Source organism: Symphalangus syndactylus, chromosome 10 (genome assembly GCF_028878055.3).
Source record: "Symphalangus syndactylus isolate Jambi chromosome 10, NHGRI_mSymSyn1-v2.1_pri, whole genome shotgun sequence".
Classification (NCBI taxonomy): Eukaryota; Metazoa; Chordata; class Mammalia; order Primates; family Hylobatidae; genus Symphalangus; species Symphalangus syndactylus.
The window spans coordinates 64,673,632-64,679,365 of record NC_072432.2 but is presented as its reverse complement, the minus strand read 5'-3'; the positions used below and the strand labels follow the sequence as shown (position 1 = coordinate 64,679,365).

Sequence of the window (5,734 nt, the reverse complement as noted above, 5' to 3'; positions counted from 1 at the left end):
ATGAAAATAATAGAAAACAAAAATGTTTATCCTAGTAATAAGCACATAAAGAGAATTTAATGTAATAATTATGTTTAGGAGGTGTGCTTGCAGAAAAAATATGTTTAATAAACTTGAAAACAGAGATGGATATTATGAAGTCCGAGGACATCAGGGCCTTTTGGGGGCCTTTACCCATAAAAGTGAGAACAATGAAGAGGTGTGGCTGGTGCATGTCTCTAAACAAGGCAGGCGGTCTTGTAGGCTGGCCTTCCAGAACTTAGGGGTGCTTGTGTTTTTGCTCCTTGTTTCTGATGTAGGCTTCTCAGCAACCTTGTGAAGCAGGAACCATGTGCAGCAGGGATGCAGTTCCAATCAATTTTTGTGGATTTGATTCACCTGTTGGAGATGAGCTGCCAAGGAAAGAAAAGTGAAACTGTTTTCAAGAGACACCCTTGTTTCCATGTTTATTCTCTCAGCACTCTTAGGGTTTATTAAAGTAAAAAAATAAATAAAAGTTACCACGAAAAAACGCCAAGACCATTTCCCATTCCAATCATGAGTGGATTAGGAGAAAAATCACAGTCTAGGTGGATTGGAGTAATTGGCTATATTTGGGTTTAGAATATGTTAATATTTATGAACATTTGAGGAAACCAGGAGAACTAGACATGAATAGAGATGAATACAGCAGTCAAGATCCCAGCTGGAGGGGGAATGCTTAGAATTGGGAGTTGGTGGAAAAAGGATGAATTGAAAAACATTAGTAATTGTACAGAAATGGTGTCCTTGGAAAATATAGAGAAATTTTAAAGAAATAACAATTTAAAAGCCTATCTTTTAAATGGGAGTTTTGTTTTAGAAGTTTCTGGGGCACAATCAGAAAGAGTCACTGAATGTGGTTTGGGGTTTAACTAGGGAACAAGGTAAAAAAATGTTTTATTTTCTCAGTGGTCTGAAGTTCATGAGAATAGAGGTTGAGGAATACAGGAAAGATCAAGGACAGGAGAAAAAGTATCCTAGTCTATGCATACTCACCAACTGCCAGGAGACTACTTACATAATTAATCTAATCGTGTATAGTTAATAAGTAAATTATTTTTCACAAGGTAGTTGTGTGACTTAAATTGCTGAGAATATCATGGTGGCATGTAGCACAGTAAATTCATGCAAATTCTCTGAGGCAGGGAGATCAGACACAGACTGCTCTACCAGTGATACGACTTTAGGAGCAGAAACTCAGATACAGCAGGTGACAGTGTCTGAATAGAGAAATGCAAGTGTAAAGTTAACAAAACAAACACAAAGTAGCTTTGTGCTTTGGCAAAACAGTCTGGGGCTGGTGAGGACTTGGGTTAAGTTTAATAATGGCCTTGGGAAATGTTTTCAAAGGTAATAATTTTCGTGAATGCCTTTACCTGCAGTGGCTCCTTTTTACCTGTTCAGCTGAACTGCACATGTGCTTATGTTAAATCATATGTCTATAGTTTAGTCAAGATTAAGCAAACTACATAGTCCTTGAGCTAAACCAGCTCCACTTCCTGTTTATATAAATAAAGTTTTATTGGTAAATGGTCACATCCATTTATTTAAAAATTGTCTATCACTGCTGCATTCAGGCTACAGCAGCAGAATGAGTAGTGGGGACAGAGACTTTATGAACTGTAAAGCCCCAGATATTTCTCTTCACAGAAAATGTTTGCTGACCCCTGAACTAGTACAAAACAAAGAAAGTCACCTACACCAAAATCCATTTATTTATTTTAAAGTCTTTTTTATAAAACATTAGGAAAACATCTCTCTGAGTTACAATTTTATATCTACTCAGTAAACACTTCTGCTGAAGTGAAGTGCCAAGTGAATTTCCAAGGAAATTTTCTTGAAATGTTTTTGCTCTTGCGCCTGAATACTACTTGCTTTAACTACTTCATCAATAGCAAAATAGAAAGATTTTTGTGTGCTTTTTCTTATGCTTTTTGCCCAACAACAATCTTCAACTTAATGGTTGAAAAACTCAAAATTGTTCCCTTCTTTATCCTTTCTTTTCTTTTAGGATTTTCCCCCAAATTCAAAGAGAAAATAGAAGTTATCTGAAGATTATATCATGCTAATTATAATTTTCTGTAATTAAATCTTCAGATAAAATGCTTATTATGTATAATTATGCATAATCTCTAAAGTTTGGTTGGATTTACCTTTGTATGATTATTCTAAGGCAATAATTCTCAAATTTTAGTGTGCATCAGAATCACCTGTAAGGTCTGTTAAACCACATGAATGTGCAGCATTCACACAATTTCTGATTAATCTGCTTTCATCTGGGCTGGGGCCTGATAAAAATTTACATTTCTAACATGTTCCCTGGTGATGCTGATGCTGCTGATTTGGGAACCACACTTTAGGAACCACTTTTCTAAGGTAGAGATAGACAATCACAAATTGTTCCCCATTCCCCTCCCAATGATTGAGGAGTTGGAACCATGTATGGCAAAATAAATATTGAAACAGCTGGAAAAATAACGTTTATAAAAGAAAATGAAAGAATTTGAGGATATTAAATAGGATAAGAAGACTGGAATATTTAAAAAAATAACCTCATAGTATATGAAAAGGTTGACAACATTCTCAGCAAACTGTCACAAGATCAGAAAACCAAACACTGCATGTTCTCACTTGTAAGTGGGAGTTAACAATGAGAACACATGGACACAGGGTGGGGAACATCACACACTGCGGCCTGTCAGGGGGTGGGTGCTGGGGGAAGGATAACATTAGGAGAAATACCTAATATAGGTGATGGGTTGACAGGTGCAGCAAACCACTATGGCACGTGTATACCTACGTAACAAAACTGCACATTCTACACATAAAACCCAGAACTTAAAATATAGTAAAAAAAGAAAAGGTTTAGCAAAAATGGTGGGAATAGATGATCAAAATATTTTAGAATCTCATCACGAAAATTTGTGTAAGTCTCTGGCTTTTATGTTTGCCTAAGAAGTCTAGGTTTGACGATGGTAAACAGGAATAATACCTAGTAGCTTCCCAGAAGTCTCCATGGAGCCAAGATCCCCCAAGTAAGGAGGTTCAGCTTCTGGCAGTCTGTAGGTGTTCCAAGGCCTCTAAAAGACTAACTGCTCCAGGGACCTACAAAGCATTTTCTCTGTTTTCTTTTCTGAGATACTAATAGTCAATTATGCAAACCTGTTCTTTTCTGTTAAAAGAGAAAGTGGGCAGGCTTAAACTTTGCCTTTCTACTATGGATTTGGGGAGGAGAAAGCATTTTTAGACAAGAGAGAAGATATATTTTAAAAAGTAAGCCAAGAATGAAGGATAATTTTAAGGAGGAAAAAAAGAACCAATGCCAATATTGGCATATTTACAAGAGTAAGAAGAAAATGTAAAGAATGAGAAAAATGAGAAGCTCAGCCTATTTCACCTACATAGGGTATAATAGCCTGGTGTGTATAGCTTATTCACTTAATATACCAATATGCTAGGGTGAATTTGAACCATTCAAAGAAGAGGCAGACATCTCACATTTCATGAAATAATGAGAACCATAGCCATCAGCTAGATCAAGGAGAAAATTCCACAACCAGAAATTCTTTCAGGTCAAGGACAAAAGATAACTATGATTCCTTGTTTATTAGATATTTATTAGCCAACAGAATGTAAGTATAGGACAAAGTTATTATGATTTAGCAGAAATTTGGACAGATTAAAATGATGGTTTGAAAATAACATGAAATGTAATAAGAATAAATGGTTTTGCTTTTAGATGTAGCTTAACAGAAGCACATGCGAGAAGACCTGTTGGTTTAAGTCCATACTTAATGAGTTCCCACATTTGATGGGTCTACTATCAAAGCTACTGCAATCTTGGGACTCAGTTCTGAAGAGAAAAATTAAAGAACCAGATTAAGCAAAGTGATAATCCCGACCTATACTAGCCAGATCATTCTGAGGTACTATGCTCAGTTTATGAACGTGGTGACAGTTCAAATAGACGAGTAGAACACATTTCCCATTTCCCAGAGACAACCAATTTCAAGTTTTCTCTTTTAGTTCTTTTGTGATTACCATCATCACTTTATAGTTTCTTAAAATACAACCATCACAAAAGAAACACAGTGAACTTATGCTAAGTTCAGCCACACTATTCACAGACTCTCTGTCAATAATTTTTAGTTAAAATATTGTTAATTGTTTTATTGGTTGTATTCTATTTCTTGGTCTTTCAACTGTAGTCAGCATCTAACTGATTGTCCAAAACATAATTAACATGTCAAAATTTCCTTTGATTTATTTGCAACATTTCCTATCTTTTCTTTTTCTAGCTATACCATTACTTTCATTCACATTATTTAAATTTATACATCTTGTTTTGTAAATATAACATCTATGTGCTTTATTAATAGGTGGCTCCTAAGACTATACTTTCAGGGATCATTTCTATAGTTTGTTATTAATAGATGGCTGCTAAAAACTAGAAACCATTAAATAGTAGACTCAGTAGGGTGTTTACTTGGAATATTATTTACAGAGGTTCTATAAATGGATTAACCTGTGGGTCAATGACTTGTCCTGTATCTCTCATAAGAGAACATTACAGATGTCAAGTTTAAATAAAGTCTCTACCTACTGTCAACTGTGGAAACCATGCCACATGTATTTACTTTTGCAATTTGAACATGATTTTCTAGTATGTCCTTCTTTTTTTTGAGTTTTTACTTGCCTTTCTTTTTCCATGTTGACAAAGCACAAAGGACTTATTTTCATTATACCACTAACATAGTTCAAGTTCTTAATTATATAATTTCTGTAATAGAATATTCCATCATCTTAAGGCTATATTTCAAAACGTCTTCTGATTTATCTTTCAGTTTGGATCCTGTTATTTTTAGGTTAGATTAGTGACCATTTACATAGGGTTTATTTTCAGTGTCATCCTTAGTAAATTTGACTATTTGTATTATCCTATGTTGTATTCTTGGATTCTTTTAAGTTTTGCTAGGCTACATTCTTAAGTTACTTATGTACATATGTTTTTTCTTTTTCAAAATAGGCAACTGGGAGACAAACTTTTTGGTTCCTTGCATTTTAAAATATTATTTTGTCCATACAATTGGACCACTATACTGATTATTTTGTCCATCTATTTGCACAGTATTTTTTGTGGGTATGTCAGTTGAGATTTTTAAATTATAAATAATGGAATTAAATTCTGGCTAACCTACGTAAATATGAATATATTGAAATGATATTGATGGCTTCAGGCATCTTTGGGAAGTTTGAAAAGTGCTGGGCACCAGACAAGAATCAAAGCAGCTCAGAAATCGATGCCTTTCTGGTCTTTTACTGTTGATATATCTTTTTATGTTACTATTCTGAGCTCCTATTTCTCCACTTTGATATATTGGTCAATATCATCTCAAATTGCTTTCTCCAGAAGTCCATCAACATCTCTTACAGTGATGGTGCATTTTTTAAAAGCATTGTCCAGGCTTTATTCTCTTTTTGTATCTTTTTGCCATTATTGCATTGAGATTTCAGAAGATATGAGAGACAACATATTTTAAGAGTATGTTGGAAAACTGTTATGTCCAGAGAGTGTTCAGAATGGAAAAGGGATTGAAAATCATGTTACCAGGGACATGAAGGGATAGACCGGTAATGTTTATTACAAAATCTTAGGATTGGTGACATGTTAGCAATCTCCCAACAGGCCCAGAATTCTAGGAAATTAAATAGC

At 34.7% G+C, this 5,734-nt stretch overlaps 1 pseudogene; it reads left to right on the top strand.

Moving 5' to 3' along the window:
* The first annotated feature begins 4,409 nt into the window (after positions 1-4,409).
* LOC129492470 (uncharacterized) lies at positions 4,410-4,487 on the top strand (annotated as a pseudogene).
* The last annotated feature ends 1,247 nt before the right edge of the window (positions 4,488-5,734 follow it).